Source organism: Neofelis nebulosa, chromosome 10 (assembly GCF_028018385.1).
Source record: "Neofelis nebulosa isolate mNeoNeb1 chromosome 10, mNeoNeb1.pri, whole genome shotgun sequence".
Taxonomy (NCBI): Eukaryota; Metazoa; Chordata; class Mammalia; order Carnivora; family Felidae; genus Neofelis; species Neofelis nebulosa.
In genome coordinates this window covers 24197381-24223233 of record NC_080791.1, presented here as the reverse complement: position 1 = coordinate 24223233, position 25853 = coordinate 24197381, and the positions used below count along the sequence as shown (strand labels likewise).

General features: G+C 43.7%; 2 long non-coding RNA genes across 4 annotated transcripts; one reads left to right on the top strand and one right to left on the bottom strand.

Annotated features, from left to right (window-relative positions):
* Positions 1-287: 287 nt before the first annotated feature.
* LOC131487042 (uncharacterized) lies at positions 288-13075 on the bottom strand. Of its 3 annotated transcripts, none has more exons than XR_009249577.1 (5): positions 12804-13075; positions 12498-12672; positions 11023-11174; positions 3363-3478; positions 288-539 (listed from the first exon to the last, which is right to left on the bottom strand). It is a non-coding gene; the product is annotated as an uncharacterized LOC131487042 (long non-coding RNA). The 3 variants fall into 3 exon arrangements; XR_009249576.1 differs by lacking the exon at positions 11023-11174 and adding an exon at positions 4104-4249; XR_009249575.1 differs by lacking the exon at positions 11023-11174 and having other exon boundaries at positions 12804-13068.
* Positions 13076-18471: 5396 nt separating this feature from the next.
* LOC131488539 (uncharacterized) lies at positions 18472-22050 on the top strand. The gene is made up of 3 exons (XR_009250241.1): positions 18472-18695; positions 20860-20978; positions 21625-22050. It is a non-coding gene; the product is annotated as an uncharacterized LOC131488539 (long non-coding RNA).
* The last annotated feature ends 3803 nt before the right edge of the window (positions 22051-25853 follow it).

The window sequence follows — 25853 nt, the reverse complement described above, 5'->3', positions numbered from 1 at the left end:
GTGAGATTGGATTTTTGCACTAAATTTAGGGACCTTAAGCTCATCATCTATTGAATGTTATCTTGTTAGAACTGACATGCCAATATCACTCATTTAAATCTCTTTGGATCTCAGTTCTATCTTTTCAACACATCATATAACTTTCTACTGTGAAGCATCCACAGATTTGCTGTTTATCCAAGTCACTGATAAAATATTTAACAGGATAAGACCCCTTAATACCCTGCTAAAACCTTTCTCCTATAGGAGCTGAGTCAGAGCGAACAAAAGTCCAGATACACAGGCTATAGCGTTTTCTAGATTCACCAAAGGAAAATTTTTATTTCTGAAAGTGGCAAACAAATATGCTAATTTCCTGTTGGCGGGGCGGGGGCGGGGGGGGATTTCTTTCATTCTCCAGGATTCCTTGAAGATTCCCGATCATGGTTACAGTTGTGCGAATCTCCTTGACATAAATTTCTCATTGCCTTAGGATATCGTGGGCATAAACTCTTTTAAAATTGTTGGATCTGCCATTTTCAGCCCAGATATCATGCTTTCTGACAAAAAGAGAAAAATCTAAGAATTAAGAGATGTGAAGTTCTATGTTAAATATGACAGTATTTTTCTCATGTGATCTAAGTAGTGGGCGTGTCCCATTTCAATGCTTTTTGTCTCCAAAAAGACGCCATTGACCCCAGTTCCCTTTGCAATTTAACCTGCCTACCATTTAGGTATGCTGACTCTTTATAGTCATAATTAGTTATTTCCTTTTATTTCCCTCATTTTTCAGAGTGCAAAATAACACTGAGGTGTGGGGGGAATACCACCTGCCTTTCTTTGTGTCTTTGAAAGAATTCCCTGTAATTTCATCTTGTGCCTTCCATTTGTGTCTATTTTTCAATGTTTTGATATATCCCTTCTAAAAATCTAGAATATTCAGTGTTTTGTTCTCTGGACATTAGGGACAGCAAGACGAAACAGTCACTCTCTCCCAATTTTTCTCAGTTTCATGTCCCGAGCAAAGTTTTCTTGTTGGTTTATACTGTGTAGTATCCATGCCATTTGCTGCCCCCCATATTCTAAAGAAAATTACCAGAAATGTCCTTTGGTTTTTTGATGTGTTCTTTGATTTTACCAGCGTGAGATGCCCTGGAAATGTACACCTGTTTGAAGTTTCTAATATTGCCCGTGTATCATGCTTCTGTGCTGGTTTAGTTACCACTAAAACTGTCTGGCTAGGCAATTCATAGTATATTCCCACAACAATATTCTAGTCCATTTTACTTCTTACTTATGTATTCTTATGTCCATGAAATTTCCATCCTCGTGTTCTCGAATATCCACACAAATGTATCTTCTTGGCATATGTGACTCCTATGACCTGGTGTTTTCTGAATTCTTGTTTTGCTTTTGTTATGATACTTTAGTCTTGCAACCCATGACCACCAGGCTTTAGGGGCATTTGAGAAGTTTCCACTGTACTGCCAGATGCTACACCCCCCCCCCCCCCATTCTCTATTACTTATCCAAACTCTCTACGTCCATGTCTGGGCCTCTGAGGCCATGAACACTGTTTTCAAACCCTTCTTGTTCAAGTGAGTCACTAGCGTCCCAGCACTGCCACTCATTTCTTCATAACCTATGTATTCACTGTTCTATTTGGAAATGACTGTTAGGATTGGAAGTTATAAGCAAGGCCTCTTCAGCCCCATTTGGACCATATCTGCCCAAAAGATCTCTTGTCAGACTTACGGATTTAGAAATAAAAGTAGCACCCAGCTCGTTGGGATGGGGCCATTAACATTGAGAGGATATTGTGTAGTAGGAGGTGGGTCAGTATATGAGGGTTTTGTGAATCATTATTTGCAAACACATCTTTAAACACTGAGCTCAGGACGGCTCAGTGGAAATAGCACGCCCATCATTTTTGTCGCACTGCCTATGTCAGAAGAGAACATTCCTCAGCATTCCATTAACATGACTTGAGCCCATGTGGCCAGGTGCATACCTCAGCACAGAATATGCCTTGTCCAAAATGGCGCATGCTTTCAGGCCCGTGAGGAGCACAGCTGGCCTGCCCTTGCAACACTCTTGATGCTGTCTCCATTCGCACCGCAGATTGACTAATTATTCACAGTGTGTGAGGCCCGGAGAGATATTCCTGTCTGGAAGCTTGTGCTATAACACTGTCACTAGCAAAAGTGTGTTCTTAGGGCCCACTTTTCTAGATAGAAATACCTCATGAAGGCATGGGAGTGTGATGCAGTTATTAAAGGGACACCCGGTGATTTATCTTTCAAAGGCCCCCGGTAACTTTTGAAACCCTGATATTTTTGCAAATTAGCAGCTGTGGCCTTTTCTGAGCTAGGGCCCAGCATAAAGCTTTCAATACTGTTACAATGTGATGCATTTGCCACTTGGATCAATACCACAGATTCCATTAAGCTGTGCCTGGCATCCTGCTTTCTACCTATCATTGGTGACCTCCTTTCCCTGCTTCCATTTTCAAACCTCTGCAACACTGTACAAGGAACCTATTAAGTGTTCCAAATTAAGGAGGATTTATGCAAGTCTCTTTCTCTTTTTCCTGCTATGAGCTTGGGAATCACAGTGAGTGACACTATAGGTCCTCAGAAATGAGCCTGCATATAAAGTATGGTTCTCTTTAATAAGAACACCTGCTAATGATAGTCACTTGATGATAATGTGCAGGGACTGACCTCAAACTATGGCCTCCCAGTGCCCATCCCTGGTGACAAACTTATACAATAGTCTCACTTTATCTTGTACTCTGGAAATATGGATCAGTTTCTCTCTCTCTCTCTCTCTCTCTCTCTCTGGTTGTTCTCATATGAGGAATGGGCAGTGAGCCACAGTAACCTTTAATCTATTTGAAACTGTGAGACATCTCCCCAGGAAAATTCCTTTGTACACATATGCAAACATTTGCATGGAATTAGAGGTTGTTTAAAGTTCCATCATGTCCATTTATGGGATCCCTAGGGATTCAACGGGCCCTAGGTTCTAGGGAGGCCTCCGCGGGATCCTTAGTACCTGACAACGTGGACAAGTCACATCCCTCCAGAAAGGAAAAATAGAGAAAGAAAATTACATCTTTACCAACTCTGTAAAAAATCATGCTTATTGAGGTACAACTTATATACAGTATAAATCACCATTTCTAGGTGTACATTGTAAGCAGAGCCACCATCATAAATAATATAGAATATTCCCAAGCCCTGAAGAGTTCCTTTGTACCCCGTTGTAGTAAATCACCGCCCCTCACCTCCTGCCCTGAAAACTACTGATCTGAGTTTTGTCTCTAAAGTTTTATCTCTTATCGAATGCCGTGTAAGTTGACCCATAGAGCACAGGCATACCTCGGAGATATTACGGGTCCAGTTCCTGGTCTTGAGGATCTCCCGATCCAGTGTGCTGTGTGTCCTAAGAGGAGGATGTTTAGGGGGCATTTGGAAAGCACTGCGGGCAGCTCAACCTAGAATCGAAGGAAAGTTTCCAGAGATCGGAAGACCCCTCTGTGGAGTCTGAAGGACGTGTGAGACGCTGGCAAAGAAAACTTGGAGGGTGTGATGAGACCACGGGAATAGGGTGAACAACAATATGACACCTGAAGAAACATGAGCGAGGTGTGCAAAAACATCACCACCACTGGAAGATAAAGTGCAAGGTGGGGACTGCCAGGAAATGACGACAAAGACACGATAAGGACCACATCACAATAAAATGAGTATCATAATAAAGTAAGTCAAATAAATTGTTTGGTTTCTCAGTATACATAAAAGTTATGGGGTTTTTTTTGTTTCGTTTTTTGTTTTATTTTGAGAGACAGAGAGTGCTTGAGGGGCAGAGGGAGGAAGGAGAGGGAGAGAGAGACAGAGAGAGAGAGAGAGAGAGTATCTTAAGCAGACTCCACACTCAGTGCAGAGCCTGACATGAGGCATGATCCCAGATGACACTGGGGTCACGACCTGAGCCGAAACCAAGAGTCAGACGGCTCAACCAACATAGCCACCCATGTGCCCCCCCCTTTTTATTTAAAGTTATGTTTCCATTATACTGTATTAGGTGCGCAATACCATTATGTCTAAAAATGTACATACCTTAATTTAAAAATACTTTATGTTAAAAAATGGTAGCCACCATCTGAGCTTTCAGCGAGTCATAATCTTTTGCTGGTGGAGGGCTTGCACTGATGTTGATGTTGATGTTGATGGCTGCTGACTGATCAGGGTGGTTGTTGGGGTGGCTGTGGCAATGTCGTGAAATAAGACGACAGTGAAATTTACCACATTGACCCTTCTCTCCATGAGTGATTTCTCTATTGCACGCGATGCTGTTGGATAGCATTTTACCCACAGAAGAACTTCTTTCAAAATTGGAGTCAACCCTCTCAAACCCTTGCTGCTGTTTTCTGTTTTGTTAACCGAGTTCATGTAATATTCCAAACCCTGTGTTGTCATTTCAACAATCTTCATAACATCTCCACCAGGAGTGGTTTCCATCTCAAGAAACCTTACCTTCTTTGTTCATTCGTAAGAAGCAACTCCTGATCCCCTCATTTTATGATGAGTTGGTAAAAATTCAGTCCGATCTTCAGGCTCCACTTCTAGTTCTCTTGCTATTTCCACCACATCTGCAGCTCCTTACTCCTCTCAAGTCTTGAACCCCTCACGGTCACCCATGAGGATTGAAATCAACGTCTTCCACATTCCTGTTAATGTCAATATTCGACCTCTTCCCCTGAATCACAAATGTTCTTAATGGCATCTAGAATGGTGAATCCTTTACATAAGGTTTTCAATTTACTTTGCCCAGATCCATCAGAGGAATCACTATCCATGGCAACTATAGCCTTACAAAATGTATTTCTTAAATAATAGGACTGCAAGTTGAAATTACTCCTTGGTCCATAAGCTACAGAACAGATGCTGCGTTGGGAAGCATGAAACGACATTACAGTTCACTGTACCATCCCCATCAGAGCTCTTGGGTGACCAGGCACATTGTCGACAAGCAGTGATATTTTAAAAAGAATTTTTTTTTCTTTCCTGAGCAGTAAGTCTCAACGGTGGGTTTAAAATATTCAGCAAACCATGTTGTAAACAGGTGTGCTGTCATCCAGACTTTGTTGCTCCATTTATACAGCACAGGCAGAGTCCATTTAGCATATTTCTTAAGGGCCCTAGGATTTTCATAGGGGTAAGTGAGTGCTGGCTTCAGCTTAAAGTCACAAACTGCATTAGTCCCTAAAAAAAATAGCCTGTTCTTTGAAGCGTTGAAGCCAGGCATTGACTTCTCTCTAGCTGTGAAAGTCCTAGGTGGCATCTTCTTCCAAGGGAAGCCCATTTAATCTACACTGAAAATCTGTTGTGTAGCGATGACACCTATATTAATTACCTTAGCAGAATCTTCTGGAGAACTTGATGCAGCTCCTACATTCGCACTTGCTGTCTTCGTTTACACTGTTAAGTTACGCAGATGGCTTCTTTCCTTAAACCTCATGAACCAACCTCTGCCAGCTTCAAATTTTTTTTTTCTGCAGCTTCCTCACCTCTCTCAACCTTTCATAGAACGGAAGAGAGGTCCTTCCTTACTCTGGATTAGGCGTTGCTGGTTAAATCTTCTCTCCAGACCAAGAAAACTCTCTCCACGTCAGCAAGAAGGCTTTCTTGTCATTTGTGTTTACTGATGTAGCGCTTTTAATTGCCTTCAGGAACTTCTCCTTTGCATTCACAGCTTGGCTGACTGGCACAAGAGGCCTAGCTTTTTTGGTCTTCCTTGACTTTCAACACACCTTCCTCACCGAGCTTGATCATTTCTAGCTTGGGCTTGAAAGGGAGAGATGTGTGAGTCTTCCTTTCACTTGTACACTTAGAGGTCAGTGTAGGGTTATTAATTGGCCTCCTCTCTTTTATTTTCCTTTCCTTTAAAAAGATTTTTCAGTTTCTTTATTTATTTTGAGAGGAGGGTGGGCAGAGAAAGAGGGAGAGAGAGAATCCCAGGCAGGCTCTGCAATGTCAGCACAGAGAACGACGCAGAGGGCTCGATCTCACAAACCAGGAGACCGTGACCTGAGCTGAAATCAAGAGCCAGACGCTTAACCAACTGAGCCACCCAGACGTCCCTTAATTGGCCTACTTTCAATAGTGTTGTGTCTCAGGGAATAGGGAGGCCTGAGGAGAGGGAGAGAGATGGGGAATCATTGCTCAGTGGAGAGGCCAGAGCACACATACGTCAACTGAGTTAGTTGTCTTAGGTGGGCATGGTTTGTGGCACTCCAGAACAAGGACAATAGTAACATCAAAGATCCCTGATCAGAGATCACCATAACCAATATAATAATAATGAAGGAGTTTGAAATAATACGAGTATTACCAAAATGGGACACAGAGACATAAAGTGAGCAAATGCTATGGGAAAAATGGCGCTGATAGACTTGTTCCATACAAGGTTGCCACCAACCTTCAACTTGTGAAGAATGCAGTATCTGTGAAGTGCCATGAAATGAAGAAACAAGAAATGAGGTGTGCCTGTCCCTAGCCCTTTGTGTTTGACTTAATTAGTATGGTGCTCATGACCTTTTTCAAGGGAAAATCCAAAATAAAGTGAGAGCCGGTGAATGAGCTCATCCTACATAGATACAGGGGAGCAACAGTTTGAGGTCCATCCCTGAAGCTTGTTATCAAGTTACCATAGGTCGCTGATTTCTTACTGAAGAGACTGCTATCCTGTGCATGTTCTTGCACAAGTCAGAAGTTTGTTCTTTTTTTACTGCTGAGAAGTATTCCACTCTATGAATATAGCACAACTTGCTAACTTTTTATGTCCTTAATAACATGTTTTATTTTTATGTTGATTCTTTTGTTTCAGCTTAATATAAGACCAGTAGGAGTGAGGTAGGTCATCTTTGGCTTTCTTCAGAGCATGGTCTTCCTACTCCCCCCATGCGCATGGAGTAGAAGTGGCAACTAACATATATGGAGACCCTGTTATGTGTGGAATGCTGTGTGAGGCATTTTTCTTAGTTCTGGAAGCTTTCTGTGAAATAGGAATTAACATTCCCATTTTGTTTGTACAGGACGCCAAGAGAGACTAACTGCTAGTTAAGGTACAGAGAAGGCAGAACCCAAGTCCTCTTGGATTCAATATCTTTGCTTGAGTTTTTAGAATCCCTCAATCAACTTTGACCATTGACCTAGAATGGAGAAGAGGTAGGAGGTGAACACTGAGAAATATATAGATATGTGATGAACCTGCAGTCCCCGGGGAATCCCTTACCACCCTTCCGTCCCTCACCATCTTCTCTCACCCCTCACCCCATACCAGGCCGATCAGCACCTGACCACAGTACTTCTTAGGCACAAGCTGGTCAGTGGAGCGGTCCCTCGGGGTCATTGGAAACAAACTCAGCCATTTCAAAAAAACGTCGGAAAGACTTAGAGAAAGGAAGATCCTTTCTTGTAAATCTAGCGGGGAGGATTTTTCTCTCTCCCTCTTCAGTTCAAAGAGGATACTGTTGACTCAATTATTCAGCTCATTTGAGCCCTCGCCGGGACATGCCAGATCCCCATCCCCTCTGTTTCCCCAAACAGTAAGAGGTGTTGGGATCCAGGCGGGACTGTGTATCTGGTATGTAGGAGAGGAACTGGCAGAGCTCAGGGTGAAATGCATTCTTGTCCCTTCATTCCTGTGGCCTGGAGGTTAACATTCAACTATACTAGGGTCTAAGAAATTGCCTCCTTTGCCGGAATTAAATGAAATCTAATGAAACAGAAATCCAGGTCAGTGCGGTTCAGGATCAGACCGTCAGCTCTTGCATTTGCTGGCAGCTCCTCTTGTAATAATTAAACAGAAAGTCGTAGGCAGGCAACAGTGAAATCCATTGCTAATCTTGCCCCTCATCAGCCTATCTTCCTAAATGTTCCTTAATTAAGGTTTCTAAATGCTCTGCATTCCCTCCGCAACCAGGGTACCAAAATGAAGCTGACTGCTTCGGGGATGCCCAACAACCAGAGGTGGAAGGTCTTCCAGAGGGTATTTCTCATCCAGAACGTGCAAAAGAAGAAAAGAAAAAAGAAAAAGCAGAAATAAAGTGCAATAACCAGAAATGCATGTGAGAATGAGCGGAGAAATGGGGACAGGGAGGGTTGGGAGGGGAACTTTTTTTTTTTTTTCTGGAGGATTTCACTTTAAGGATTCTGAAGGCATATCGCTGGCTTTATCACGGCTTCTCCAACACGCCAGGGAGTGAATGAAACAGCTGTCACATTTAAACACACACAGCGGTAATCCTCCACTGAGCACAATGCCAGGACAGAACAGAAAATCTATCAACACTTACAATGCATTCTATTTATTTAGCGACTCATCGTCTTCTACCAAAAGTTCCATCTGTGGGGTTGAGACTGGGGCCACGTGCCGCTGGTGGCTTTTTGTGGTTTGACAACTACCGAAGGAGGGACTATGGGAGGTGGTCAGATGTGGTAGGTGGGCGTTGGAAGGTGTAAAAGTCACAGAACTGGGACTTGAAGATGACCAAAGGTGTGTGGCACAGTGAACCCACAGGGTCCTTCACATCAAGAGGCAAAGGAATGTAAGAAACGCCCCGGGTACTTCCCCCTTCTCTTTCTCAACATCTTCATTTAAAAGACCAAGATCTCTATTTCTTCTCCTTCCATGGACTGTGTGTCTTCCCAGGAGATGTGTGCTGATCACTAGGGGCCTGGGAGGGAAAGCACAACTGCTTTGAGGGGTCATAAAGCAAGCTGCCTGACCAAGTATCGCATAGAAAGAACAGTCTGGAGAGAACATCTAAAGTACCTCGACATCAATAGGATCTAAAAATATTTACTTATTAATTATGGTACATTAAACAATGAGGATTGCACATAGCAGATCTGGCAGGAATTTTAAAACCATATGTGCAGTTCCCCGTAAGGAAACCATACACTAGAGAAGCGGTGGGTGCCGATCCCCCTGCTCCCCAGGAAACGCAGAGCCAGAACCAAGGACCCCTGAAGGTTGCCTTGGTGTGCACACCGGTAAGAATGAAATCTGGACAGGGGAATGGACGTCCATAAGGGGATCTCAAATGGAAAAAATGAGGCAGGTAGGGAGAATGGGAAGAAAAGACAACTGAAACACACAGATAAAGAAATTTACCGTCACTGGCCTTCTAAAGGCTCTCAGATGGGTGCAGCTCAAGAACCGTGAAGAGTTGCAGAGAACCAGGATAGTATTCAGGAGAAAAAAACACAGATTATGAGAGGGCTGACACACAGACCAGCAGATTAAATCTCAACAAGAAGCTGCCAAAACGTACGTTAATGAATAGTCTTTTAAAAGCTTGTTTGGCTTAATTCAATTATATTCAAAGAAGTTTAATTCAGATAGTATGTTCTCCCCCAGCCCATGTGAGACTTTGTGTCAGGCACTGGAGGTAGCACAAAAGTGAACACGCATGGCTCTTCCAGTGGTTCCAGTCTGGAATCAGGGAATAAATCATAAGGAACTGTGTGATCTGGGAGGAAGAGCACCGGATTTGGACTCAGACAGTTGGAGATCTGAATCTTGCCTCCGGCACATTCTACCCTATGACTTCAGATGAGGCAACTCTGTTCCCCCGCCTTATACATCATAGGATTGCTATCAAATCTAAAAGGTGTACAAAGCTCTGTCTGTTAGCAGAGTGCAACGAATGTTAGCTTCTTTTTCCTGTAAATACTACACTCTAGGGTGAGAAAAGGCAGGATGTGTTGGGGAAAAATGGAGAATTCACTCTGGCTAGAGCCGGGGGCTCTTGACATAGAGGGAGATCAAGTGGAAAAGGCTTGGGACAATACATACAGGGCCTGGGATGCAGGGTTCAAGGCTGTATAGGAACGAGGGAGAGTCTGAGACTTATACTTGGGTCAATGATGACACAAGAAGTAGGCTTGAGGAGGAGAGGGCAAACCCCAGGAAAAAGTCCACTGTTATAGTCCAGGTCAGAATTTATGAGTCTGTTAAGCAACTGATTCTTGATTTTGGCTCAGGTGTTGGTCTTGGTGGTCCGTGAGATCAAGCCCCGTGCTGGGCTCTACGCTAATATAGCATGAACCCTGCTTGGGATCCTCTCTCTCCTCTATCTCTGCCCCTCTCTCTCTCTCTCTCTCTCTCTCTCACAGACATACACACAAAATAAATAAAATTTTTAAAAAATTAAAATCATAAAGTTTCATGAGGTCTGGGGTCTTTGTTTGCCTGGCATATAATAGGAGCATATTAAATACTTCTTGGAATGAAAAGAAAGGGAAAAAGTACAAAACGGCCCCATGATTCCTTGCCTCGGTAGCTAGAAGGATGCTTTACAGAGCATTATAGAGGAAAGGCAGGTGAACAAGTTTGGACAGCAAGCTGACCAGCTGTTTTCTGTTTCCTCTAAATAAAAGTAGGCTTCAGTACAATTGTGGAAGATTGACATTCCAGATTTTCCACATCAAATGCGGTCAAGTATTTGTGTGTGTTGCTAAACAGAACAGAGAGAAAGGGACTGTGGCCAGAGCCCTTTTGTGGTTCAGATGTTTGGCTGTCTGATGGAGAGGGGGCTTTTTGACATGTCTGAAGAAAGAAAAGGATACGGTAGTTGAGCTTCCGGTCCAGCCCATCCTCCCAGGGCTGAGCCCCCACTGCTCAGCCGCTCTGCAAAGGAGATAATGCTTCCCATCAGCCCTCAGGTGCCCCACACTGAGAATGCACGTCAAGGCCCAGAGCCTTGTTGGCAGGGCTGATGAGCTGGGCTTTGTCTGTCTCTGTGTCTTAGGCTCTTCTCTGCACTGCCCCGGTTAGCAGCTTCGGAAATGTGGAACACGTTGTAATCCTTAACTCCACTGTTTTGAGACGTCCCTGCAATGGCTATAATAATCATCTTACAAACAACCTAGAACAAGCTCTAATTGCTTCTAATGTTGTATTACGGCTGGGATATGGGGAGAGCAGAGACATGCTGACTGTCACAACCCTGCTCTGATTATATGGTACCTCAGGGAGCATTTTTATGGAAGAAAAGGCAACAAGCCTATTGTTCTTCCTTCTTTTGTGGGGGGAGTTGGCTCAGTGGAGCCCTCCCCGCACCCAGGCAGCAAAAGAGAGAGGATCTTGAGCCGGCAGAGGAACCCAAAGCTACTGGTGCCCTGTGAACAATAAGAATAATTTGATGTACAGACAAAGGAGCAGGGATGTATTCTTACTTCCCTTAACTACTGCTGGTGATGGTGCTTATGAGCCAGCAACTTTTACCATCGAAAAAGTCCTCAAGTGCTAATGACTTCCTGAGACAAGGCACCAACCCAAGGCAGTGAGATGTTCTGAATCAATGAGGGAATCAATGAATGGGTAAGTGGATCACTGACAGAGCCAACTCTTACTGAGATCCTAAAAAATACCAGGGTTTCACACAAATTACTGCATCAGTCCCTTTCAATAACTCTCTCAGGAAGGTTCTAAATCGCCTCCTTTCAATAGATGAGGAAACTGGAGCTCAGGAAAGTTAGGTGGGGCAGTCCAAGAATCACAAAAAAAAAAAAAAAAAGAAACCTCACAAGTGAGAGAATCAGGACTCAAGTATCCAGCCCCGTGTTGTTCCTGTATACATGACCTTCCTACATCCTCCGGTTTGGGGAGATTGGTTCTAATTTGGTTCGGATGGTCATCGCTGGTACAGTCATGTGACTGACCCTCAGTTTACCCTCACAACTCTCTTCTGTCTCCACAGAGTCTGGCGCTGCAGTGTGAGCCTCTGTTCTAGAGCCGCCTTCCCTCCTCATAGAGCACCTTACCTCCGAAGTCTTCAAATCTTTCGAAAAGCTTTCCCAATTATTATTTTTTTTCAACATTTTTTATTTATTTTTGGGACAGAGAGAGACAGAGCATGAACGGGGGAGGGGCAGAGAGAGAGGGAGACACAGAATCGGAAACAGGCTCCAGGCTCCGAGCCATCGGCCCAGAGCCTGACGCGGGGCTCGAACTCACGGACCGCGAGATCGTGACCTGGCTGAAGTCGGACGCTTAACCGACTGCGCCACCCAGGCGCCCCAGCCCCCAATTATTATTTTATCTCATATTGACAACATCCCTGTGTGGGTCAAGAAGGCAGGTGCCATGATTTCCCATTTTCCGGTCAAGTGGACTGAAACCTCCCACTGGAGGCATACAGCAAGTTGCTGAAAGAATCAGGACTTGCACCCAACTGCTTGACTACTGGGGTTAACGCTCTCCACCAGTCTGGATCCAGCCCAACCCAACCCCAGCTTCAGTTTGTCAGACTATCAGAGCAAACAGGATGGGCTGTGGCTTTGTTTAGGGAAGTGGAGACAGAAGGGGGTGGGGGATTCTGGCAAAGCAGGGCATGGATGCCAGTTAGATTCTTTACATCCTGAAGTGTTCCTGCCATAGACAACTTTCTAACCCCTGAACAAATAAAATACAAATCCTAAAGATTTATTGAAAAATCCTACCTCCAGGGTCACCTGGATGACTCAGTCGGTTAAGCGTCCAACTCAGTTTGGGCTCAGGTCATGATCGCAGTGTCGTGGGATTGAGCCCCACATTGGGCTCCGCCTACAGCATAGAGCCTGGTTGAGATTCTCTCTCTCTTTCCTTCTGCCCTTCTCTTCTGCCTGTGCTCTCTCTCTTTCTCTAAAAAAAAAAAGAAAGAAAAAAGAAAGAAAATGAAATAAGTAAATAAATAAAATGAAAAACATTTTTTAAATCCTACCTCTAAAGATAAAAATTATACCACCAGAGTCCTGCCCCCTGCTTACCTGTGTTTGAGATAAATGTGAGAGGTAACCTTGTGGGCAGGTAATAGCTTATCTTTCATTGCTTCCCATCCAGAAGATCTCCATAGGGACCATCTCCCCACCAGGATTCACGTCCTCTGGGACAGCATGGGTGCCTGAAGCTGCGTCTACATATCTTGAGTTTGCTCTCACCTGCCCAAGGGCTGGATTCCCCAGCCCTGGCAGATGTACACCGAGGTCCTCCTGCTCCTTTCTGTCTAGAAGCTGTCTCATAAAGGCAGAGCAGTAATCATTTATTCTGCTATTCACACAACATTAGCTACGTTCCAAGCACTCTGCAGACCTTAACCCCTTCAGGCCCCTTGCCAAACAAGTTGGAGAGCACAGGAAGAATTCATTAAACCAACATTCCGTTGAATGAGTCACCCGAGATGCCCCACGGTTTACAATCTGATACACTGAAGAGTGAAATTTGCCTGCCTTTAGTATTTTGACAGGATGGAACTAACCTTGAGAGCCAGTGAAAAATACCTAGCTCTAGATACACATCCATTCATTTATTCCGTAAATATTTATTGTCTGCCTACTATGTGCCAGGCACAGATTTGTCGAAGGTTGGTACAGGGGTTGACTATCTAGTAAGACAGACTGCCACAATTTCCTCTTATAATTTATTACCCACCTATTTGAGCCTTTAAAGTCCTGGTAAGGCCCAGAGAAAGTCTGGAAATCAGATTGATAAAGCAAACGCCATACTCCGAGCAAAGACTGTATCTGTAACTGACATGCAAAATCTCTGCCTTGCCGCCCCAAAAAAAGAAGAAAAAAAAAAAGAAAAGAAAAGAAAAGAAAAACACCCAAAAAACAAAAAACAAAAGAAAAAAAAACACCCAAAACAAAACCCACAAAACATAAGTAAATAAATATAAATGAGAACAAACAACAACAAATCCACCTCGCCCAGATCAGTTGACACTTCCCACAATGCACTGCAAAGTCAATTTGTGTAGACATGCACAGAAGGGCTCTTTTCATTTGCCACGGTGGATCGCAGCAAACCCCGTGTTTCGTTCATGTAATTAAGCCAACGTGTCAAAACAATTACCTCATATAGACAGCGACTGGCAACACACTTTTTCTTTTTTTTCTTTTCATAAAATTTCCTTTGAGCGGAGTGATCAAGAAGGTTGCTTGCCGAATATGGGGGACCTTGTTTCAATTTGGCTATTTCTGAAAAAAGGTCACCACGCGGCTCCAAGCATGGGGGACTTCAGTGTCCACAGGTCTGTCCCCTGACGGTGAGAAGCGGTGTCAGTCACGTGTGTGATGCCAGGTGTATGAGCTATAGGAGAGCGATTTGGCAAACGATCTAGGACAGTGTAGGAAACAATTCTTTTATAAATGAATACATGCTGTTGGTGGCTGGAATGTTAAGCCATCTTGTGAGAGTACTGAGTTAAAAAAAAATAATAATAATAATAATTAAAAAAAAAAAAAGCTGCCGAGGCAGGTGGAGGCATTTTGACACCGAAGCTTCGAGGACTGGCTACAACAATCTATTACCATAGGAAGCATCCTCCACGCTAGTGTTGGTTGGTTATAAATCACTCCTCTCCTTTCCTTCCTCCCGCAGTTAATATATTTCCTTTCAGTGAATATTATTCGCTGTGCATTACCAGCAATGTTCAGCTGTTAACATTTGTGTCTGTAGTTAGCATTTTTATTCAGCTAATATTTTCATTCAGTAACACTCACCAAGCGTCAACTCTATTCGCATCATATTTGCGAGGAATGTTTTCTTCCATTAGCGTTTGTTTCTCCCTTTAAGAGTTTTATTTGCTAGGTATTTTTATCCTGTAAGGACTGTCAGCTTCAGCTAGCGTTACAAGAAATTCTGATCATTTACTGCAAAGAGCTCTGAGTTAGTGGGTGCTTCCCCAGACGAACCATCTATCTGGGTCTCCGTCTTTTGCCTCTTGAAAATGGGGATAAGAAAAGGATTGTAAACGAAGGTGAGCCAAATGCAGGACATCGCTTCAGTGGCCGAATTAATGTGTAACTCCAGGGGCGCCCGGGGGGCTCAGTGGGTTGAGCGTCCGACTTTGGCTCAGGTCATGATCTCACAGCTCGTGGGTTCCAGCCCGGCGTCGGGCTCTGTGCAGACAGCTCGGAGCCTGGAACCTGCTTCGGATTCTGTGTCTCCCTCTCTCTCTCTCTGCTCCTTAACTCACTCGCATTCTGTCTCTCTCTCAAAAATAAACATTTTTTAAAAACTAAAAAAATAATAATAATAAAGTATAACTCCGGATTATTTCAATAAAGGAAAGAAAGAACGTGGAGTCCCAGAGAAATAAATGCCATTTGGCTTGTTTTATAAGGAGAAAGAATATAATTACAAAGGCACTCTACAGAGAATTGGCTGCCTTTAGAAATGGCCAGTTTTTTGTTTTTTTTTTTTTCACCAAGGCATTAGAGAAGCTGTCAAACTTTCTGCCGCCGCCCTCTCCCACCCCACCCCCCAAGTGGTAGATTCAGTAAGTCTGGGCTGGGGTTTGAAAATTTGCATTCCTAACAAATTTTTGGTTGATGCTGCTACTGCTGCTCGGGGGAACCATACCTGAGAAGCACTGACTTGAAGTGTGGGGTAACGGTCTGGCCGAGATGCAGCCTGATAGAAGATTCCCCCCCAGCCCTTGTCTTCCTCCCGTGATATTTTCTGGGTTCTTTCCTTCAGGGGTACTTTGTCCTTTCAATGCCTCCGCTCTCTAAAGCGAGGATCCCCAAACTGCTGGCATGGAGGACCATGCCAGACAATGGAGAAGGAGGGACCTAGGTCTGCAAGGTCCATAAAGTCTCAAGTGCGGGCGGGATGCAGCACCACGTATGTAAAAGGAAGGAATTTCAGTTTCTTTTATGCCTGGGGCAAATACAGTGATGTGTTTTGGTTTGTTTTTTTCTTTAATACTTGTTGGGGCACCTGGGTGGCTCAGATGGTTAAGCATCAGGAGTCTCGATTTCAGCTCAGGTCATGATCTCTCAGTTCATGGGTTCGAGCCCGGTGTTGGGCTCTGCACCGAGAGTGCGGAGCCTGCTTGGGATTCTCTGTCTCCCTCTCTCTCTCTCTGTCCCTCTCCCGCTCACTCTCTCTCTCTCTCTCTCTCTCTCTCTCTCTCTCTCTCTTTCTCTCTCAAAAATAAATAAATAAACATTAAAAAAATAATAAATAATTAAATGCTTGTAGCCATGTAAATTCTACAACCAAGTAAATAGGCATGGTCCTTATCCTTAATGCCTAATGCATTTCTCCATGTCATTACACACACACACACACACACACACACACACACACACAAAAGATAATAATAAAGCTCAATGCATCTCTGGCCCCACCCCTAATGCCATCTTACTACTGCCGGCATTCCGTAAGCCCTTCTTTAAAATCTCTGATCATTGGAGATGTTCCAGCTACAACTGGATGTCTTATTGTGAGCTTTGTTTCTCAGATTACACGAGAGACGGTTTCTATGACCTTTCCAATTTTAAGTTATCTGCCTCCATACCAGGACAAAAACTCAGAATATCATAGAGGTGACTACTGGGCTTGGAGAAGTCAAAATTACTTCAGAATACTTTATGATATGGCAGCTTTCGCATTCAGCTCCACTCTGTGGTTTGTGTTTCCCCCACCCACTCACTGGAGACTGGTCCTGGGGCTACTCAGCGAGAAGTGATCCCCAAAGCCAAGCTGGGATCCCACCAAGACCAATCCATTGGAAATATGGCGGTACCAGATGAGGGTAGAGAAAAGCCCGTCTCAGATGAGGGCTGAGAGAGGACTCAGGCTGAATCCAAGGACTAAAAAAAAGATGAGAAGCCAAGCTGTGGACCAGCTACCTTTCTAAAGGGTGCATTCCAGCATTATGGCAAGTATAATTACGGAGCTGACCCCGGGCTTGAGATGACATTAGAAAGCTGTCAGCCTCTAATTAGATTCTGGCAGACTCTGCTTGGATTTGGCTTGCCAAGAGAAGCGCCCCACCCCCCACCTGTGTCCCCCACCTCCAATTCCATCCCCTATCAAGTGAAGGCAATGTACACCCATTACAATTCTGTAGAGCTCCAAGGGAATGGTCGCCCCTCCCCCAATGTAGAAACCCAGGGTGCTGATATCCTCTTTTCTTCTGAGCACCTGTTGCCCAAAAGAGGACTGTGATGACCATCCAGGAAAAACAGCGAGGCTTGTCTTCATGCCAGCCCCATGCCTGTCCTCCTGAGACACTTGCTGGGGTGTAATAAAACTGCTGTGATCCTTCAGGCACAGCATCCCTTGGGTTTTTCCTTCGTGTTCTATTTTGCATTTCTCAGTTGGTTGACATCACTCAGCTGTCAAAATCATTTCCTTGAGACTGTTCGGGAATCTGGATACGAAGCTTCTAGGTTTGTCAATTCTGTTCATCAGAAAAGAGCATATCTACTGCAGGGACCAGGAAAAGCGTGGGTTCCAGCCAGAACTTAGCAGGGAGGGAGACTGGCAAAATGGTTCTGAGGACAGCCACATGAGCCTGGGAAGATTTCCTTCTATTCAGACTGATACAGATCCTCAGATTTCATAGAATTTATTGGAGGAAAGTGGGGAGCAAAACTGTGTGCCTGAGATGAGATGACGCCCCACTCGTGATAAAAGCAGTCATTTTGGGTCATTAGGTGCAGACATTCCTCGGTCTAATTCTTGCACATCTGGTAGATTTAAGGCATTCATTCTGATGTGCCGGGAAAAGCATGCTTTGTGCACAAGTGCCATCGTGATTTAGTTCTCGGGGCTGATTCTGACTCTATCACTTATTAGTTGTGTGATTCTGAGCAAGTTATACAACCTCACTGTGCCTTGCTTTTCTCATCTGTAAAAGGGAGAAAATAATACCTAACACCAGGAAGGTCACAATGATAAAATCACTGTATGTCTGCCAGGAACACGAGAAAAACTGTTGAATTCCTTCTACACATCCTCTGCCTCTTCATTCATAGGGAAGGAATTCACCCCCAATACCTATCCTTCCAAACCACTGCCTTCCCGCCCCATGAGAATGCGTAATGCGTGTCTGTATCTATTATGGATGCGTTTGGCTACAAATAACAGAGACTCAGTTCTTAGGAAATAGGGCTTTAATGTTATCACACAATAATCTGGATGAGGGTTTGGTTGGTGTTGGTTCAGTAGCAGTACGGGTCAGGGCAGCTGTCCCTGATTTCCTTGATCTGGTCCATGGCCACGTCATCGTGAACAGACTCTGTCGCGAGTCTGTCCTTCATGGAGCAAGATGGTTGATGCATCTTCGCATACGGCAGAGGCATTGAACCAATACAAAACCACAGCTGGTAGCTGTGCCCGTTCTTTAAGCAGGAGAACTTAAAGTCTTCCCAGAAATCCCAGAAAACTTTGACTTGCAACTACCAGGTCAGAACTATGGTAAAGGACTACGGCACCGCAAGCTGCAAAGGAGTCAGCGGAAAATTTGTATTTAATTTTCCCTGTCTCTATACTGGAGGAGGTGGGGGGAGGGTGGGGGGCTGGGGGTGGGGGGCGAGGAAGGTAGGGATGCAGTGTCAACAAATGAGCAGGGTCTGTCACAATGCCCCACAGCAGTAACAGTCACATTTCTTTCTGGGATTTGCATTTAGCATAGCTAAATACAGAGACACAAGTACAGGCGACTGGGCATCTTCCTGGAATCTGGCTGTAGTCAACATGTTTATTGGTCGTGGAAGGAGCAGCTACAGCCAAGAGTAGAGATTAATAACATTATGCAGGAAGAGTCATCTGCTTTGGAACTTCCTCCCATGGGAGGGTGACTTCAACAATAACAGCCAACCTTATTGTGTTTTGACTACATTCAGGTCACTGTGCTTAGTGCTGTAAGTATGTTGTTTTACTTAATTTCTCAAAACTAGGAGATGAGTATAGGTACCCACCCAAAGGACTGTAAAATGGAACCTTGGCGAGTAGAAGAATGAGAGACAACCCAGAGCATGTATTAGAGAGATCTGTAGGAATGTTCATCAGAGGATCCAGGCTTTCAGTTACACAAAATGAATGGGCCCTAGGGAGTTAATATTCAGCACAGTGTCTACACCGAACAACACTGGATTGGATATTGGCGATTTCCTAAGAAGATGAATCTTAAGTGCTCTCACAGAAGAAAAAGGATGGATGGATGGGAGGAAGGAAGGAAGGAAGGAAGGAAGGAAGGAAGGAAAGACAGGCAGTAAGTATGGGAGGTGAGGGATATGTTAATTAGCTTGATTGTGGTAATCACTTCACAATGAATACGGATATCAAAACATGAATTTGTACATCATGAATACATAAAATTCGTATGTGTCAGTTATACCTTCAAAGGGCTAAACCAAAATAATATTTTAAATAAACCCTGTTTTATACATAAACGGAGAAAGAAGGCAGGGTATACTGACATAAATAATTAAGTGTTGGGGAACAGGGGCCATTAGGGTAGGGCCATTAGGAACTTGAAGTTAGACAGACCTGGGTTATCATTTCAATTGTGTCGTGTAGTTCTAGGGGCAAGCCATGTATTACTTATCCCCTCTGAACTTCTGTATCCTCATCAATAGAATGGGAATAATAGTAATGCCTATGCCATAAGGTTTCTGTGACAAAATAAGGTAATAAGAGTGAACATTTACATAACACATTTTATGGGCTGTGTTCTAAGTACGACACACACGTGCACACTGTATACACATGTACACACATCCTTTCTGTGGGGTATTCTTTTTTTTAAGGTTTACTTATTTATTTTGACAGAGAAAGAGAGAGCAGGGGAGGGGCAGAGAGAAAGGGAGAGAGAGAGAGTACTGAGTGGGCTCCATGCTGTCAGCACAGAGCGTGACGTAGGGCTCAATCCCTACGTGAACCATGAGATCATGACCTGAACTGAAGTGGGACCACTCACAGACTGAGCCACCCAGGTGCCCCTCTGTGGAGTATTCTTATCCCTAGTTTACAGAGGAGAAAACTGGCATACAGACTGTAATGCCAGGCTGTAATGGCTCTTCTCATGAACGCATCTCATGCTCTGCAACCACTATACCGATGCCGACGCCATAATACCGAATCTTTGCAAAGGTTGCTTGTTACACATTGGCCCACACAGCACTCATCTTGTGCTGTCATTATTTTTTTTCTCTTAATTTCATCCGTCGTTTTATTTTCTTCAAGAGATCCTTGGATAATACTTTGAGACCAGTGATTCTCCTTCAGAGATGATTTTGCACCCTGCCCCCACAGTGAAGTGGGGGAAGATATTTGGAAAAGTCTGGAGACATTTGGGAGTGGGGGACACAAGCTGGCAGCATCTAGTGAGTGGAGATCAGAGAGGCCGCCAAACATCTTGCAATGCACAAGACATTTCCCCACAACAAAAATGCCGCAGACCCAAAATGTCGACAGCGCCGAGGCTCGTAAACTTCGCTATAAACTAAGAACTACTTCTTGATGGTTATCAAGATGACGGCCTTAGAAAGTAACCAGTACAAGACTAGGTAGAATAGCCTGGAAGAAACAGAACACAAATACACCAGATAGAGGCTATTCTCTTAGTCTGAGCTGAGGGTGGAACCAATGAGAGGAATTGGAAATTTATCAATCCCCTCTGTGAAACTTACACTTTATGGTACAAGTTCATGCCTAAATCAAATGTGCAGTAAAATGTATCTTGTCCTCGGGCCCTAGGGATGGCCCATACAATCTCACAAAATCTTTTTGTGTGTGTTCATAAAGCTCTAGGTAGTTTTAAAGGTGATACCCCAAAATGGGTTGACCTTACCTGACCCTTAGAATACAGATTTTGGTGCCCAAATAGGACAAACCGCATAAACAGTATTGCTCATAGAACCTCCTTTAGCAAGGCGCTTTCAGTCTGGGTTTTCCACATACTACACAGGACTTCCAGTGATCCCAACAAAATAGGTAGGGTGGGTTGCTAAAAACTGTTTGGGAGAGCTTGGATCCCTCTTTCCCTGACTTTGCCTTGACCTCTAGTATTTGATTCAACCTCAGTGATAACGACCACGACCATAACAACTGTCAACATTGATGGGATGCTTACTACCTAGTGAACACTGTGATAAAAGCTTTCCGTGAGACAGCTTATTGAATCTTTACAACAAATCTAGGAGGTACCACTATCATGCTTGTTCTACATGTGGGCAAACTGAAGCAGAGACATTAAAAACTTGTCATGATCACATTTATAGTGAGAGTTGGAGCCTTGATGTGAATTTGTGTGATCAAATTCCAGAATTCCTGTTGTTAGGCCTCCCTCCGGGCCTCTATACTGTCTACTTCGTTGGGCATGGCATGGAAATTCATGGAGACACTTGCCCCTTTCTACACCAATAACAAAAGCCCTTAAAGACGGGATCCAAATCAGCCATGAGACCCATTAACAGTATTCTGTCTAGCAGGAACATGTGACTAAACATAACCCTCTTGGCCTCATTTCCCTCTGTAATGAACCAGTGAGTCTGTCTCACCCTCTTTGAACTTTTGACATTTTTAAACTGTACTACCTTTTATGGGACTGAATTGCACAAGCTCACCTCCTACCACACACTAAATATTTTTGACTACCAAATTGCCTCTTCCTGGCTCCAGAGGGGGCCCCTTGTTCTTCTACAGTAAAGCCTTGCCAACAGTTCCCACAGTTCCCATAAACCTATTTCTGTACCCTTCGTGTATAACAAGTGTCTTCTCATTGTCAATCTTTCTACCTCCTTGATCACTGAAGTGGCCCTTCTCTGATTATATTCCATTCCATTACAGAAAATGCCCAAAGACCCAGAGGAAATATGGAGCACTCAGCCACTGCATCCTAGACATCAACTGTCTCTACTTAATCAAATCTGCATCTCTTCAGGATGTTTTGCTAACACCTGGAATAGGGATGCTTGAAGACAGAAGCACTTGGAAAAACTGCCTGTGCTCCTATATCCATTTCTGTAATAATTAAATAGAAGAAAGAGAAGGAAGATTGTCTGCACTTGACTATTAGCCCCGTATACCTGATATAATCTAACAGCCACAACTCCAGAAAATGGATAATGTTCAGTTCACTTAGGAGATTTAAAAAAAATGGAGATTCAGAAAGATGAGGTGACTGACCCAAGGATACCCAGTTAAGATTGGTTCAGGGTTTAAGCTGGGCCCATGGTCTTCCTGCTAAACGACATTGGCTCTGTCATGACCATTGAGGATTGTGATGGTTTTTTTATGGGTCAACTGGACTGGACCAAGGATGCCCACATGGCTGGTTAAACTTTATTTTGGGGTATGTCTGTGAGACTGTTCCTAGAAGAGATCAGCATTGAAATTGAGGGACTAAGTAAAGCAGCTGGCCCTCCCATTGTGGGTGGGCATCATACATTCCACTGAGGGACTTAATAGAAGAAAAAGATTGAGGAGGACTGAATCACCCTCTGCCTGACTGTTGAGCTAGATCATTGATCTTCTTTTGCCCTCGGTGTTCCTTGTTCTCAGATCTTCAGCCTTGAACTGGAATCTACACCACTAGCTCTCCATCTCCCAGGCCTTTAAGCTACACCACTGGCTTTTCTGGATCTCTAGCTTGCAGATGGCAGATGGAGGGAATTTTTAGCCTCCATAATTTTGTGAGCCAACACCTTATAATAAATCTCTTTCTAGATATATATCTATAGGAAGATAGATAGATACCTAGAAATCTCTTTTTGATAGAGTATAGATATACATATAGATATGGCTATGGCTATGGCTATGGCTATGGATGTGGATACAGACCTTCTATTGGTTCTGTTTCTCTGTATGTCCTAGTACAAGGATCATAAAACCATAAACAGGACACATATATTTCTATTTCTATTCTGTGTTAAAGGATTAGAACATCAAAGATGATTGGAAGGGATTGTATCCCATTTGCACAATCAAGAGCTTGGTTTATCCCCCAAGCCCCACCCTCTTCCACCCATTCATCAGTGGGTCTCATGTATGTGGCCTCTTTCAGAGTAGAATGTTACATGACTGAGACCTTTTAAGATACCATAGTCAAGCTTTCCTTGATTAAGTGAAATTGCAAACAGGGGGCAGCGGACAGACACCTAGAGGAAATGAAGGAAATGAAGGAGATCCTGAGAGGTGATGAAGTTCAGAGAATTAGTTGTTAATGGCAAAGTGTTTGCCAACGATGACCACTATCTTTATCATGTCCCCATTTGGGACGTAAGTGTTTGTACCATAACTACTCTCAGCAGAAGCCTCTTCCCTTTTTTGTTGCATTTGTTAGATAGCAATCATAACCAGTTACGTATTGGACACTATTCTTATAGCTTTACCTACTTTAACTCATTTACTCCCGAAGCAAGCGTATAGAATAGGTATTATTACTATTACTATTTCACAAATGAGGAAAATGGACTACAGAGAGGTTAAGTAGCTTTCTGAGACCACTCACTTGCAGAGCTGGAATTTGAAATGGGCAATTTGGCTTGCAGAGTCTGTGCTCTCAACTATGACAAAATAGTGCCTAACTGCCGCCCCCCTCCCCCCCGCCCCCCCGCCCAAGTTAATGTAGAATGGAGGTATTGCCTGTCTCACTAGTCCCATGATCAGGACTGGGAACTGAGACAGGGAAACACGGAGATTCAGGGAAATATATGGATGTCTGTGGTCAGCTCTGGATCCTGGTAACTGGGATTCTACCTGGTTTTTCATACCTAAACCCTCCCCGATAACACCTCATACCTGGTGTCTGGCAATAAAGGCTATTGCCTTTTTGCTTTTTTGGCACCTTACCCGATTTTGTGTTATCATAGCCTCACTAATTCCATTGTCCTTGTAGGTCTTGATTTCTTTCAATATCCTTTTCGGGTGACTGATTTCCTCCCCTAAACCAGAGGCTGGGGTTTGGAGAGGTAGAGTAGAGTGGTGGCTGATAACAGATTCTTGCCCACCCTGATTTCTGAATACCGTCCATTCCAGGATTTCCTTATCGTTGCTCTCAGGCACATTCTTAACCAGTCTTTGGTCTGGCAACTTAGATCTGTGCTGAGCTTGTCACCTGTGACCTGGGCTGGAAGAAAGCTCTGTTCCAGCCTCATATTAGGACACAGTGCTCTGTGTGCCGAACCGACCTTCCGCCCCCAGCAGCTGTCTCACCAAGTGAGCAGATCTGGCTTTAGGTCTCCAAACATCTGCTAACTATTCCTTTAACTAGACCAATCTCAGCCATGTCCTGAGGTTAGGTAGAATAAAAGAATTCAGCACCCAAAGTAGTGAGAGGGGTAAGCATACTTTTTGGAGGCTTCAAAGAAGAACTGGTTTCTGTTATGGATGTAGGATATTCTGCTGACTTTTCCCCATGTGTTGAAGTCCTATTTCAGAGTATATTTTTATTTCTATGCCTATAGCGTTCATATGCATTAGGAACACTTTTGTCTTTAGAAATAACTTTACTTTTGGAGGCTGAAAGGCCCAGGTGTGGGCATAGAAGACATAACATGGAGATCACACGGTTAAACTGACCCTAAACTCAAGGGGGAATTAATTAATTATGATCATGATAACTATTTAAGGTAGTTGTTATTGTTGTTGTCGTATCCTGAAGAAAGATCAAGATTTTGAGCCGTCTAATACTACCCTTCACCAACTTTGAGAGCTCATCTTTTATTAGTTGACACTAGACCCCCTACAATTTCTATTCATTGGTCCTAGATCTGCTGACTAAAATCACACAAAACAAATACATGGCTAAGTCTCCATGACAAGTCCTCAAGTACTTGAATATAAATCTCTGATACACTTAGCATGATCTTTCCCCCCCACTCTTCTCAAATAAGCATTTCTTCTTTCTTACCACATTCCAGTCATTAATGTCACCCAGTTAAAAACCTCAGGGTTGACTATGAAATGTTATCTTTTGTCTTGTGAAAAAAAAAATCCCCATTGATTTTGTTTTTTCCCATGCTTGTGAGCTGACATAATGAGGCCAGCAGAGTAGAGTAAAATGCTGGGGGTAAGCAGAGACCCATTTATGTGGGTGCAAGGAAATGCTGTGTGGCTCTTACCTAGCTGAAAAGCATGGAGCACAATTTTCTGCATAATGTTAAAGTAGGAACGGATCTGATGGACAATGGTATTAAATGTCCAGGATGCAAGAACAGCACCTAATGAACAAATTCCAAGTGGCAAATGAATATGCCAATGGGTGGGGCTTTGAGAAGCAATGAGAGATCCATACATAAATAAGTGTTTGGATTTCCAGCATCTGACCAATTTGGGGGAAAAAAGAAAAACTAGGAAGAACCTTGGGTTGATGATAATGATGAAAATCATGATAAAATGAATAAGAGTAGTGAAGGATCAATGAAGCACTGAACTAAGCTGTTACAGGTGGTAAGTTCTTAAGACTTAAAGTATTCAATAATCCACATTTTATAAATAAGGAGATCGACATAGAGACTAGTCAATGGCATGCGTGGGATTCCATGCCAGTTTGACCCCCAGAAAGGAAGGGTAAAACATTAAGTGATTCAACCAAGGATATTTTAAAGAAGGCAACCAAGGCAGAAACTCAGTTCAACAGAGCAGGTCAGCACAGGTTGAGCTGAGATCTATCCACAGGTCCCAAGCTCACCACTGGGCTCTTCAGATCTGTCTCCTTGATAGCACAGAAAGCCTGGAGCAGAGACATTTAGAAGCCTGGAAATGGAGGTGGGCCACCAGGCACAGCATGCCTTTGGTTTCAAGACTGAGACGTTTTAGGCATATGACTTGCATTTCACCCCCATCAGAATCAAATCCGAAGTCTAAACAGTCTGGGTATACAGCCAAAGCACGCCAACAAGTACAGTTGCAAAAGGCTGGCAAAGAGCAAACCTGGGGGAACAAGACAGGGGCTGACCTATACTAGAATATAGACATCTGGGGCCAGAGCCTCTTGATCTTCTGCCCTCTCATTTTCTCTCAAAAATAACAGAGTAGAACCTGCATCGTGATGGTTCTTTCTGTGTCATTGTTAT